This window comes from Macaca thibetana, chromosome 12 (genome assembly GCF_024542745.1).
Source record: "Macaca thibetana thibetana isolate TM-01 chromosome 12, ASM2454274v1, whole genome shotgun sequence".
Classification (NCBI taxonomy): domain Eukaryota; kingdom Metazoa; phylum Chordata; class Mammalia; order Primates; family Cercopithecidae; genus Macaca; species Macaca thibetana.
The window spans coordinates 78276320-78291798 of record NC_065589.1 but is presented as its reverse complement, the minus strand read 5'-3'; positions in this window follow the sequence as shown (position 1 = coordinate 78291798).

The following is a 15479-nucleotide window of genomic DNA, read 5'->3' as shown; positions in this document are numbered from 1 at the left end:
CTGATCTACCCATCGGTCTGCTCTGGGCTCTGTCCTCTATTCCACTAGTTTATTTACCAATATTTATGTCAATATCACATTGCCGTAATCATGATTTATAACAAGTCTTAATACTCAATGGGGCAGGGCTTTTCATTCTGTTCTTCAAGATGGATTCTTCAAGATAGTCAGCGGCACAGATCTTAGTCTTAGTTCTGATCTCAAAGGGATGGGTGTTAAATATGATATCATATATTTATCACAGATATCCTTTATCAGAGAGAAAGATTCCCTCATTTTCCTTGTTTGCTAAGAATTTTTATTATGAATGAATATTGAACATTATTAAATCAACTTTTCTGCCTCTAGAGTTGATCATATGGTTTTTCTCCATCATTCTATCTATTAAAGTTGTTAACTATGTTGACTTTTTTGGGGGGGTGGGAATGGAGTCTCGCTCTGTCCCCCGGGCTAGAGTGCAGTGGTGTGATCTCTGCTCACTGCAAGTTCCGCCTCCCGGGTTCACGCCATTCTCCTGCCTCAGCCTCCTGAGTAGCTGGGACTACAGGCGCCTGCCACCACGCCCAGCTAATTTTTTTGTATTTTTAGTAGAGACGGGGTTTCACCGTGTTAGCCAGGATGGTCTCGATCTCCTGACCTCATGATCCTCCCGCCTTGGCCTCCCAAATCCGGTGGATTACAGGAGTAAGCCACCGAGCCTGGCCTAACTATGTTGACTTTTTTAATGATAAACTGAGTGTACATTCATAGGATAAACCCTACTCATATCTCTACATACATTTAATAAGATTGCTAATATTTTGTTTACACATTTTTGCACCTATGTTCACGAGTGAGATTGGCCTGAATTTTTCTTTCTCATAATATTCTTCTGAGATGTTTTTATAGGGTAATGATGGCCTTGTTAAAAGTGGAGAGTTTTCCCTCTTTTTCTTTCTTTGAAGAGTTTATACATATTATTTCTTATATAAACTGTGTTATTTCTTCCTTAATAGTTAATAAAAATTACTTGTTAAGCCATCAGACCCTGTCGTTTTTTTTTTTTTTTTTTTTTTTGAGACGGAGTCTTGCTCTGTCACCCAGGCTGGAGTGCAGTGGCCGGATCTCAGCTCACTGCAAGCTCCGCCTTCCGGGTTTACGCCATTCTCCTGCCTCAGCCTCCCGAGTAGCTGGGACTACAGGCGCCCGCCACCTCGCCCGGCTAGTTTTTTTGTATTTTTTAGTAGAGACGGGGTTTCACCGTGTTAGCCGGGATGGTCTCTCGATCTCCTGACCTCGTGATCCGCCCGTCTCGGCCTCCCAAAGTGCTGGGATTACAGGCTTGAGCCACCGCGCCCGGCCTGACCCTGTCGTTTTCTTTGTGGAAAAGTTTTTAACAAATGACTCAATATCTTTAATAGTTATAGGAGTATTCCAAATTCTCATTTTTTTCTACTGTTAATTTTGACAAGTAGCATTTACTAGGAATGTATCTATTTCATCTAAATTTTAAACTTTTTAATATCTGAAGTCTTTACTGTGCTTCCCTATGCCCATTCCTGACATTAGATATTAGTGCTTTCTCTCCTTTTTTCTTGATTATATTCACCAGAGTTTATCAAGTTTGTAAGCTTTTCAAAAATAACCTTATTTTTCATTTGTGTTTTATTTTGTTAATTTCTATACCTTTTTTGTTTTTGTTTTTGTTTCTTTTGAGATGGAGTCTTGCTCTGTCGCCCAGGCTGGAGTGCAGTGGCACGATATCAGCTCACTGCAACCCCTGCCTCTCCGGTTCAAGCAATTCTCCTACTTCAGCCTCCCCAGTAGCTGGGATTACAGGCACCCACCACCACGCCCAGTTAATTTTTTGTACTTTTAATAGAGATGAGGTTTCACTATGTTGGGCAGGCTGGTCTCGAACTCCTGACCTCAGGCGATCCACCCACCTCAGTCTCCCAAAGTGCTGGGATTACAAGCGTGAGCCACTGCTCCTGACTTATTTCCCTCCTTCTTTTTTTGGTTTTATTTGTGATTATTTTTTGCTGATTTTCTAAATATTTTACATGGATGCTTATGGCTTATTGACGTTTAGCTTTCCTTATTTTTTAATATTTACATTTAAAGACATTCATTTCCTTCCAGGTATGATTTTTAACTATATCCTTGAAGTTTTAGTATATTGATTTGTATTATTATTCAGTTCAAAGTATTTTATACTTTCCATTGCAATATTCTCCTACCTGTCAATTTTGGTTTTTTAAAATATTTAATTTAACTACTTTGTTATCACGGACTATACTTTATGTGATTTCAGTCCTTTGGAATTTCTTGAAACTTACTTTATGACCCAGACTATGGTCAATTTTTAATAATATTCTATGTATGATATAGAAGAAGGGGTTTTCTAAAATTGCTTCACTTATGTATGTGTAGGTCAAGTAGGACAAATGTGTTAACCATGCTGTTTAAATTGCTTATTCTTACTGATTTTTTGTTTGTTCTATTATTTCCTGAGAGATGTTATATTAAAATTCCATCACTCAATCACTCTGTATTAGCAATCACTCTCCATTTTACTCCAACCTACCCAGTCCCAGGTAACCATTAATTTACTTCCTGTCTCTATAGATTTGCTTATTCTAGATATTTCATATAAAAGGAATCATACAATATGTTTATTTTTTATGAATGGATTTTTTTCACTTTGCATATGTTTTTGAGGTACATACATATTATATCATGTCTCGGTACTTTGTTATATTTTTAGTGAAGAATAAAGTTATATGTATTTACATTTTTTATTCATTCAGTTGATGTACACTTGGATTGTTTCCGCTTTTTGGCTATTGTGAATACTGACCCAAAGAAGATTTGTGTACAAGTATCTGTTTGGACATATGTTTTGATTTCCTTTTAGAATTGCTGGGTGATGTGGTATCTCTATATTTAATAATTTGATAACTACCAGAATGTTTTCCAAAGTATTTGCACCATGCTACTTTCCCATCAGCAATCTATGAAGGATGCAGTTTCTCCACATCCTAACACTTGTTATGATCTGTCTTTTTGATTATAGCCATTCCAGTGGGTGCCAAGTGGTATCTCATTATGATTTTGATATGCATTTTCCAGATGGCTAATGATGTTGAGTATATTTTCATGTGCCTATTGGCCATTTGCATATTGTCTTTGGAGAAATGTCTATTCAGATCCTGCCTGCTTTTTAATTGAGTCATTTGTCTTTTTATTATTGACCTTAATTATTCTATACATATTCTAGGTACAAATTGCTTATCAGATTTATGATCTGCAAATTTTTCTCCCATATGAGGAGTTGACCTTTCACTTTTTTGATAGTATCTTTGAACCAAAAATGCTTTCAATTACAATGAAGTACAATTTATATTTTCCTTTGAACACTTTTGATTTTCTGATCCTATGAAAGCTTTTCCTATGCCAAGGTCACAAAGATTTACTCCTATATTTGCTTCTAAGAGTTTTATAGTTTTAGTCCTTACATGTACATTATGATAATTTTGAGTTAATATTTGTGTATGGTATGAGGAAGGAGTCCAACTTCTTTCTTTTGCGTGTATATATCCGGTTGTCCCAGGATCAATTAGTAAAAACACTATTATTTTCCCATTGAATTGTCTTGGCACCCTTGTCAAAAATCAATTGACCATAAATATGAGAATTTATTTCTGAGCTCTCAAAGCTAGTCCATCAATGTGTCTATTCTTATGCCGAACCACACTATTTTTATTATTTTTATTTTTGTAACTTTGTGGTAAACTTTAAATTTTGAAATCAGGGGACCAGGGATGGTGGCTCACAACTGTAACCCCAGCACTTTGTGAGGCCAAAGCAGGTGGATGGCTTGAGCCCAGGAGTTCAAGACCAGCCTGGGCAACATGGTGAAACCTCGTTTCTATAAAAACAATACAAAAGTTATCCAGGTGTGGTAGTGTGTGCCTATAGTCCCAGCTACTCATGCGGCTGAGGCAGGAGGATCACTTGAACCTGGGAGGCAAAGATTGCAGTAAGCCAAGATCATCGTGCCACTGTACTCCAGCCTGGATGACAGAGCCAGACCTTATTTCAAAGAAAAACAAAAATTAGATCAGGAACTGTGAATCCCCCAACTTTTTCTTTTTTAAGATTATTTAAGCTATTCTGAGTCTCTTGAATTTCTGCATGAATTTTCAGATCAGCTAATGCAGAGGAGCCAGCTGGGATTTTGGTAGGGATTTCACTGAATCTGAGGTTCAAGTTCGGGAGTATTGCCCTCTTAACAATATTAAGTTTTCTGATCTATGAACGTGGATTGTCTTTCTATTTATTTGTGTCTTCTGTAGTTTTGTTTTAAAATGTTTTATAATTTTAAGATTATAAATGTTGTACTTCTTTCTTAAATTTATTCCCAAGTATTTTGTTCTTTTTAATGTTATTATAAATGGATAGTTTTCTTATATTTCCAGATTGTTTGTTCTTAATATGAAAACAATTGATTTGCATATTGACTATGTGCCCTTGCAATCTTGCTGAATTAGTTTATTAGTTCTAATAGTTTTTGTTTTTATTGTTGTGTCTTTTAGTGGATTTCTTATGATTTCTTTATGTAAGACTCTATCATCTGCAAACAGAAACAATTTTAGTTCTTTCTTTCTTCTTTCCTTCCTCCTTTCTTCCTTCCCTCCTTCCTTTCTTTCTTTTCCTAGAACCTCCAACACAATGTTGAATGGAAATGCAAAGAACATAAAATCTTGTCTTTTTCTGATCATAAGGGAAAATAGCCAATCTTTCAGCATTACATATTATGTTTGCTGTTGTTTTGTTATAAATGCTCATTATAAAGCTGAAAATGTTGCTTCTCTTCCTAGTTTCTAGAGTGCTTTTATTATGAAGAGGCATTGGATTTTATCAAACTATTTTTTCATTCCTCTTTATATTTAAAGGATGTTTTTGTTGGCTATAGAATTATTGGTTGGCACTAATTTCTTTCAACATTTTGAATATATTTTTTCATTGCTCTGGCTTAATTTTTTGTATTGAGATATCACACGTCAGCCTAAAATTAACAAATGGCCTGGGAAGAGGGAGACTTTTCATCAAATCATAAAATAGTCTATACTTTATTCCTTTAAAATAGGACTTCTTTAGCCCCCTAGCTTATTGCTAGTCATTCTACCAAAGCAATTTTTAATTTAATTGGGCCAGGCTTAAGCTTCTTCTGACTTATATAGTGACTATACATTTCTTTCAGTGGCTTTTAGAAGATAAAGTTCACACCTGAGTAAAATAAAGCATAGGAGAATAATGGTAACAGGTAAGTTCCTCTAAGATAGAAGGATAGTACTGCAGCCAACTGGTACAGGCCCTAATTATTGGACCACAATCTACTGGGAATCCTAGTATCTTCTGTTAAGTGGTCCTCTCCCATGAAAGACCATTTTAAATAATATTTGGGCCTAATTAAAAATGAAATTCTAGGAACACGAATTGAATTGACAGACAAAGCTACCTATACTCTTCTTATGGATTAATTTATTTTATTTATTTATTTTCTTTGAGACAGAGTTTCACTCTTGTTGCCCAGGCTGGAGGGCAGTGGCGCGATTTCGGCTCACCGCAACCTCCGCCTCCCAGGTTCAAGTGATTCTCCTGCCTTAGCCTCCTGAGCAGCTGGGACTACAGGCATGCGCCAACCATGCCTGGCTAATTTTGTATTTTTAATAGAGACGAGGTTTCTCCATGTTGCTCACACTGGCCTCAAACTCCTGACCTCAGGTGGACTGCCTGCCTTGGCCTCCCAAAGTGCTGGGATTACAAGGGTGAGCCACCATACCCAGACTATGAATTTATTTATTTATCTTTTTTTTTTTATTTTTTTGAGATGGAGTCTCACTCTGTCACCAGACTGGAGTGCAGTGGTGCAATCTCAGCTTACTGCAACCTCCAACTCCCTGGTTCAAGCGATTCTCCTGCCTCAGTCTCCCAAGTAGCTGGGACTACAGGCACACGTCACCATGCCCAGCTGAGTAATTTGTAGTATTTTAGTAGAGCTAAATTTTGTATTTTGTATTAGAGTATTTTGTAGTAGAGTATTTTGTATTTTGTATATTTAGTAGAGGCCTCCCAAAGTGCTAGGATTACAAGCACAAGCCACCGCACCCAGCCTGTTCATTTATCTTCTAACACAACATTCAGATGCTCAGACTGCTTCATGTAAAACTTCTAGCATGCTTATGAATTTCCATAATGCCCCAATTAAGTCCCCTAATTCTCGGTAGTACCAAAAATTTTTTGGCGTTTGTAATATTCCTGCTTGCGATTGCTTTGTGGGAAGAAGAAATTTGGGGCCCAGTCTGTCAGTCTGTCACTTTTATGAGCTGTAGTCAGTACAATATCATTTATTTTAAAGTGGTAAAGAAAACCACAGCAGTCCTCCAGGGAGTGTGCTTTATTCTCCAGCCCTTGAAGCACAACTTTTAGTAAGTGCCTCTCGGCACACCTGTGCATGCCTGCCCTTGTTAGATCAAAACTGTGCATACTCTTAGACCTCTGAGCTCCAGATGGCTCACAGTGATCCTGCCACCAGCTTTAATATGGAAGTGTAAAGTATAGCTATTTCATATCTCAACTTTTATTACTCTCAGTAGCTGGATGTAGTTCCCATCTCCTTGACTTTTATTTAGAAATATAAACAAATTAGTCATTTCTTATTTAAAACAGCAGTGCTAGTAAATCCAAGGACTAGCCTTGAACGAATGTCTTAAAGGAGCAGCAGGATTCGATTTTAAAAAGATAAAAAGAAGTAAAAGGATTGGGATTGTGGCAAGATATTATAGAAATGAAAATTCCCTTAAAGAACATGCTATAGGAATTGAAAATCTCTGGTAACAGTTTTTAAACTAGCAATGTAACATAGTGTTATACCTAAGGAAATAAGACGGTATAACTAAAGAAATGCTAATATATCCCTTCCCTACAGATTCTCTTTTGGCTTTCATGTTGTAAGGAACTTGGATTTCCCAAGGAATTAGAATATACCAGCAAAGATCAAGTGCTTATAAAAGAAAGCTCAGTATCGCGGTTTTCTACCCCGTTTATAGCAAGTACACAGATCCCTAAATCCTGCGTTCTGTGGGCGAATAATACCCTTGGCTTTAGTTTATATCCTTTTCTTATTCTCAGCATTGACCTTGACTTCCTTCTATATATTTTATTTGCATCTATTATTTTTATTGTTATCTTGCTGTATTTGTGCAAGCCACCTCAAATCCTTTTTGGAACAAACCTAGTGACGGATAGATGGACATATAAAAATAACAGTTAACAACTTACAATGTTTACTGTACACTCTACAATTTTGTGAGGGGATAAATAGCCTGCAGAGTGAGTGTGGACAAAGCCAGAGAAACACTATCTTGGTAAGATTATTTTGATTCTATAGTTTCCCTTTGACTCATGCTGAGCCAATGTGGCTTGGAGATTTCTCTCTTATCGGACATTTGAATATCAAAGGGATAGGAGGAAGTTAGAGATAAAATTTCAACCTCCCTTCTGATGCCAACCTGATACTATTTAAGTCTCATGCCATCTAAGGCCTGCATTTCACATGTCCTCTTCCAACCCCCAAATATCTCTCTCATAAGGGGAGATACCTTTACCCCATGTACAAAGTATGCCTAGATAATTTGTATGCTGTTTAAGGATTAAATGGATCATGGCCGGGCGCGGTGGCTCAAGCCTGTAATCCCAGCACTTTGGGAGGCCGAGATGGGCGGATCAGGAGGTCAGGAGATCGAGACCATCCTGGCTAACACGGTGAAACCCCGTCTCTACTAAAAAATACAAAAAACTAGCCGGGCGAGGTGGCGGGCGCCTGTAGTCCCAGCTACTCGGGAGGCTGAGGCAGGAGAATGGCGGGAACCCGGGAGGCGGAGCTTGCAGTGAGCTGAGATCCGGCCACAGCACTCCAGCCTGGGCGACAGAGCGAGACTCTGTCTCAAAAAAAAAAAAAGGATTAAATGGATCATTCATGTATTTCTTATGCATCAATTCAGAGTCTATTGTCTATAGGGTATGGCGTTCTATTAGAAAGTCTTGTCTCAGTCTTTAAGAAATTTAAATCATATATTAACAAACACATAACAATCTGCAAATTAAAAATCGGTTTGGAAATAATGACACTTCTTTTGGCTTGACACTGAAATCTAGTCTTTGACTCTGATTTGCTGCATTGCCTAATGGCAGATACTCAGTCGAGTTCATTCTCACCCAGTGATTTATCTTGCCACATGATGATTCCTAGGCCCTGCTAAAAATTTAGTTCAGAGTTCCATCTCTTCCCCTCTGCAAACACTCCCAGCCTCACCATGAGGTAACACCTGGTGCAGTGATCTGTAGCAAACATTTCCATCCCTACCTTTACATTTTATAGGAACATGTGGAAAACTCTTCTGGAAATTCTTCAGAAAATAAAGGAAAATAGGAGAGGGGGATCACTCCAGGGCCTCTCTTGGGCTAAACATTCTAGATGCCACATATCTGCAAACATGTATTAAGAAAGAAAGTCTACCCTCCTGCTTTGGAAATTATCTGTCTGGTTGTCATAGCCCAAGTCTATCCAATATTTGAATCTGTTCCCCTTCTAGTTCTGACTTTATATGGCTATGTGGGTAGACCAAGGTTGGGGGACCAGTTTGTTTGACTGTTGCATTTTCAGGATAAATAAGACATTGTTGGGCCAGGCACAATAGCTCACACTTGTAATCCCAGCACTTTGGGAGGCTGAGGCAGGAAGACTGCTTGAGCCCAGGAGTTTAAGACCAGCCTGGGCAACATGGTGAAACTATGTCTCTACAAAAAATACAAAAATTAGCCGGGTATGGTGGTGTGCGCCTGTAGTCCCAGCTACTCAGATAACTAAGAGGTGGGAGGACTGCTTGAGCCTGGGAGGTCAAGGCTGCAGTGAGCCATGATTGTGCCACTGAACTCCAGCCTTGGTGAGAGAGCAAGACCCTGTCTCAGAGAAAAGAAAAAAAAGAAAAAAAGAAAAGAAAGGAAAAGGAAGAAGGAAAGAAGGAAGGAAGGAAGGGAGGGAGGGAGGGAAGGAGGGAGGGAAGGAAATAAATTGTTATTCTGGTTTCAAATATTAGTCTCAAGGATATCATGTGCAAAAGTCACATCCATTAATCCAGTCATTTCTAGGTGAAGGCCAGGCGTGGTGGCTCATGCCTATAATCCCAGCATTTTGGGAGGCCAAAGTGGGTGGGTAACTTGAGGTCAGAAGTTTGAGACCAGCCTGGCCAACATAGCAAAACCCCTTCTCTACTAAAAATACAAAAATTAGCCAAGCGTGGTAGTACATGCCTGTAGTCCCACTTACTCGGGAGGCTGAGGCAGGAGACTCGCTTGAACCCAGGAGGCAGAGGTTGCAGTGAGCCAAGATCACGCCACTGCACTCCAACCTGGGCAACAAAGTGAGACTCAGTCTCAAAAAAAAAAAAAAAATTAGGTCAAGTTCCTGAGTCTGCAAAGTAGAGGAGTAGACCCTGGGCTCGGGTGAATTTATATTCTTTTTTTTTTTTAGACGGAGTGTTGCTCTGTCGCCCAGGCTGGAGTGCAGTGGCGCGATCTCGGCTCACTGCAAGCTCCGCCTCCAGGGTTCATGCCATTCTCCTGCCTCAGCCTCCCAAGTAGCTGGAACCAGAGGCTCCCGCCACCATGCCCGTCTACTTTTTTTGGATTTTTAGTAGAGACGGGGTTTCACCGTGTTAGTCAGGTGGTCACGATCTCTTGACCTCATGATTCACCCGTCTGGGCCCCACAAAGTGCTGGGATTACAGGTATGAGCCACCGCGCCTGGCCAGGTGAATTTATATTCCAAGGCTCTTAGCTTGAGGCAGGCAGGGCCTGTGTTTAACTCACTCATTATTCTTTAAAGTGCCTGATCCATAGTAGACATCTGATGTATCTGAATGAAAGAAAATTCTCCTTTTTCAGGCTTCTTAGAAGTCACTCTACTGACTCTCCTGGTGACATCAATCACATCACACAGGGTTTCCTTTGAACCTTTTGATAAGTTGTATTATACCCATTTTATAGATGGAAAAACCAAGATTTAAATTAGTTAAATATCTTTTCTATTATAAAAACTTTAATATAATGACTTTGAAACCCAGCTGCATAGAATTTCAAAGCCCATGCCCTTTCCATTACATGATGGTGCTCATCAGAATAGAGATTACAGCTAACTAGAGCTTGAACCCAGGAGTTCAAGCTTCTTGGAAAAGACATAATTTGAACTGGGTTTTCAAGGTTGTGTAGTACTTCAACCTACAGACAGGATACACAATATCAGCAAAATATGAAGGAGCAAGAGATTGCATGCTATATTAGGAAAATATTAAGTGATAAAGTTCAACTTGAGTGTAAAAGCTATAAGTAATCAAATGGATGGGAGGTGACCCCAAGAAAGTTTGACAGATCTTTAAATTCTTGAATGCCAGATGGAGCAATTTTAACATTCTTCTATAGATAATCAGAAGCAAACAAAGGTTTTTAAAGAACATATGAAACATAATTAAAGCTATGCTTTAGGGTGATGATTCAAGTTGACATGTTCCTTAATTGGAAGTAAAGAGACGATTTAAGAAGCTATTGAAAACAGTGCACGTGATGATAGTAAGGGTAGGACAGTGGGAAAGGAGAGGGACAATTCAAAGAAGCCCTGGGCTTCAAGACAAGGTAGGTACGGAGTGGAGCATTCACAGAAATGGAGGAGTTAAATTGAGGATGTAGGCTAATCATGCTTTTGGTTTTGTATACATTACATTGGCATTGCTGTAGGATATCCAAATGTAGATGGACAGCAGGAAGTTGGAATGCCTGCCTGTAGTTTGAAAAGTCTCCTCTAGTGTCATCTGTTGGGGATTCTTCTGCAGAGAGACAATAATTGAAATCATAGAGCAAATGAGATTGTCAGAGGCAAGGGTATGAAAAGTAAAGACTTGAACAAACCTCAGGCAGGAACATTCAGGGGGCAGAAGGAGGAAGAAGAAGCCTCAAAGTAGACAGAGAAGGCGGGGTTGGAGAGGTAAGTGGCTATTACTTCCCTCAAGGGGTTATTTCTGCTACTTTCAAGACTGAGGACTACTGTCTTAGTTTAATGATAGAAGATGATGAAAATAGCTAGGAGGAACTAAGTTGGTAAATATGGATTAGGCCAAGGTAAATTTGATGAGCTGAATATAATTTTTTTGTGACCATTGACTTTTAAAACCTTTTTTTACAAAGGTTTTAAACCTTTGTAAAATGTTACTTCAAACCTCATTTATTTTTCCAGGCTTCCCCCCCTGCCTCCTTTTTGAATAAAAGTAGATTGGCAAAGTCTAGGCAATACTGATGGACAATGGATTTCTAGGAAATTGTGACTAGAAAACATTTAGGAATAACATTCTAAGTTAACTTTCAGACTTGCTTCAAATGTGAATTGAACGATCAGCAACTGAAGTTATGGAACACTTTGAATTGAAAATAAAGTCAATTAATTGTATAACTTTATCTCGACTATTAAGGTGCTCTTTTCATTTTCTAACATTCTGTCTTTGAAATACTCATCCTTCATTGCCCTCTGGTTTTCAATTTTTAATAAATTAGATAAAATCATTTTACTTTCAAAATTCCAATTTAATATAAGTGACATTTGCTTCTCCATCCTTTCATAATGCTAAATACACAAAAAATTCTTCTAGCTTTGGATATTTTTGGTTGATAAGCATTCAGCATATTTTTGTTGTTTCAGTATGAGAGACTTCTATGAAAAGAAAACAAAAGGTATGTGAATAAAATAACTTCATTGCTGAAGACCTATATTTACTTGCCCAGTCTTCATGAGATCATGTAATTTCATAGGTCTCTGAATATCTTCTGCTAATCTAGGTTTGTTTAGTGAAGAGAGGCTTTGTAAAATTGCTTTTTAATTACAGAAATAATTTTTTCTTTTTTACTAGTTCAACCTTTATTTTATTTTATTATTATTATTTTCTTGAGACAGAGTCTTGCCCTGTCTCCCAGACTGGAGTGTAGTGGCGTGATCTCGGCTCACTGCAACCTCTGGCTCCCAGGTTCAAGTGATTCCCGTGCCTCAGCCTCCCGAGTAGCTGGGATTACAGGCACGTATCACCACGCCCGGCTAATTTTTGTATTTTTAATAGAGAAGGGATTTCACTACGTTGGCCAGGCTGTTTGGGAACTCCTGATCTCAAATGATCGCCCACCTCAGCCTCTCAATGTGCTGGAATTACAGGCATGAGCCACCGCGCCACACTCAACCTTTATTTTAGAATCAGGGGTACATGGCCTGGCGCGGTGGCTCACGCCTGTAATCTCAGCACTTTGGGAGGCCGAGGCAGGCGGATCATGAGGTCAACAGATCGAGATCATCCTGGCTAACACGGTGAAACCCCGTCTCTAACAAAAATACAAAAAAATTAGCCTGGCATGTTAGTCTGGCGTGGGGGCGGGCGCCTGTAGTTCCAGCTACTTGGGAGGCTGAGGCAGGAGAATGGTGTGAACTCGGGAGGCGGAGCTTGCAGTGAGCCGAGATCTCGCCACTGGACTCCAGCCTGGGTGACAAGGTGAGACTCTGTCTCAAATAAAGAAAAAAAAAAAAAAAGAATCAGGGGGTACATGTGCAAGTTTGTTACGTGTGTACATTGTATAATGCTGAGGTTTGGGATATGACTGATCTTGTCACCCAGCTACTGAACATAGCACACAACACTTAGTTTTTCCGCCCTTGCTCTCCTCCCTCCCTCCCCACTGTTGTAGTTAACAGTATCTACTGTAGCCATATTTATGTCCATGAGTACCTAATGTTTAGCTACCACTTATAAATGAGAACATACCATGTTTGTTTTCCTTCCCTGAGTTAATTCACTTAGAACAATGGCCTCCAGCTTCATCCATGTTGCTGCAAAGGACATGGTTTTGTTCTTTCATTAAAAAAAAATGTTAACTAACTTTTATGATTAATTTCAATTGATATGAGAAACCCTGAAAATAATCTGCATAAATGTGTAGAATATTTGGAAATTGCCTGTAATCTCCATGTTTATTTGTTGTCATTAAAGCACATTGGTTGGCAAAAATAAGAAAAGCAATCCATGTCATAGTAAATATTATGTTGGGAGAAGGCAAACAGAATAAAAAGTTTAAAAAGAGGGGAAACAACAGCAATTTAATAGAATGACCTCTAAAATAAAATAATATGTTATAGTGCGAGATGAAACTATCAAGCCTCCAATTTATAAGTATTTCTTGTCTAAAAAATAGAAAAGAAATTAAGCTTTACTTATCATTAACATCGATATTTACACTGGCACCTTCACACCCTCTGTATATTAGCAAAGTTCAGTTCATACCAAGTGTATAAGTTATGCCCAGGGCATATTATGAGAGTCGATGCTCTTTGAGAATTACTCTAACACTCTTGAGTTCCCTTTCACTGTTTTGCTATGGATTGTGATTTCCCTGTCCCATTAAGTCACTTTTAAAATTTATTATTTTAAATATTGTAACGTTTGAGTACTTCGTAATGAGGAAGACAAGGACCATGAAATTGTGTCCTACTGGTTATCTTCTCAAAGTACTTGAAGTAGTCGTTGAAATAAAAAATTGAGTTTACATTGCAAATTAGTTAAGAGATCCAAATTTGCTGAACTTTGCTGCGATTACAGGTAGGTCTCCGTAGAATGCTACCTGCTAGATACTTTTTAAAGACAGTTTAAAATTGATTCCATCAAGATAAAATTGGTGTCTTATCAATGAGTGATTCATAACTGTCTTTTTGAAAGAAACTCACAAAAGGAAAAAGCATTTTGAAAATGAGTCTTTAGAAATATTTCTATTGTTATGTGATTTTGCTTCATTTTAGCAGCAGCTGAAATATGTCACCTATAAGTACTCTAATAATTGCTTATTAATTAAAAAGACACAAACAAAAGAAAAATTCTTAAGCCAAGCACACTAACGGGTACCTGTAGTCGCAATGTCTCAGGAGGTTGAGGTGGGAGGACCGCTTAGGCCCAGGAGTTTGAGCTCAGCCTGGGAAACTTAGCAAGACCTTCTCACTAAAAACAAAACCCAAACCAGCAACAAAAAACTTGGTAACATTTTATACCTGTTTACAAATTTTCTAAATAAAGAATTTCAGTGGGTCATGAACTCATTGCTAAAAATGTAACAATTCAACAACTTCTGATTAGGTGTCAGAAACAAGTGAGAAGACACCAAGTTTATGAATTTCAACAAATATTTGCATAATTGTTAGATCGGATTAAAAAATTAGTGCCACCTTTCGTGTACTCTTTCCATTAGAAATACAGATTTTTGTGAAGTATAATTTTCAGCCAAGTTTAAGAAGCTGAACTAAACTCTTAGGTTACAAAATATTAAAGTAAGACTTTCACACAATTTCAGCATATGCAATTATATAACTTTCACTAAAAAAATTTTGTTAAGAGCAAAGATTTTACATATTAATAATTTGAAAATTATATACACATATTATTTTTCCCTTTTCATCTAGTCTTTAAAATATTCTGCTTATATATCTATAACTATTGTTAAAAGAAAAACTTCAGCCGAATTAAATTTAAAAGAGTTTAATTGAGCAATGCACAATTTGCGAATTGGGCAGCCCCCAGAAGCATAGCAGATTCAGAGGGACTCCAGGGGTGCCTTGTGGTCAGAACAGATTTCTAGACAAAAAAAGTAAAGTGACATACAGGAATTGAAAGTGAGGTACAGAAACAGCTGAATTGTTACAGGTTGTCATTTTGCCTTATTTGAACACAGTTTGAACACTCAGCAGGGTTTGAGTGGTTGAAGTATGGCTGCTGGGATTGGCCAAGGCTCATCTATTGTTGCAGGCACATACTTCTAAGTTAGGTTTTCAGTCTTGTCTACCTATTAAGTTAGGTTGCAGTTCATCCAAAAGGACTCAAATCTAGAAATACGGAGTCCTTCTCAGGCCATATTTAGTTTGCTGTAACACTGTGTATATGTCATACCACATGTAATATAATGGTACAGTAGTCTATTATTCAAATAGTTTAGAGTCCATTAATTTAATAAGCTAAAACAAGCAAAATAAAATGAATTTCTTTCAGAATTACAATTCTATTGAAGAGTACACAGTACGTTAATGTCTCTTATTATATAAGCGGTAACATGGATGTATCATGACTTCCTGGGGATGTTTTGCCTTCTTAAGTCCCTTCCTCCATAAAAATATTTAAATTATATTTTATGAATGCATTGGTATAAAGGTGAATATATTATTTAATTAAAAGTTGATTTTTTATTATTCAAATAATTAAATCACTTTATGTACCCCTAAAAGTATTATAGGCTCAAAGTGCCATGTCTGCTGAGCCGTATGAATATGTTGGCCTTGGGACCAACACCACAAGAGATGGCATGGAGCT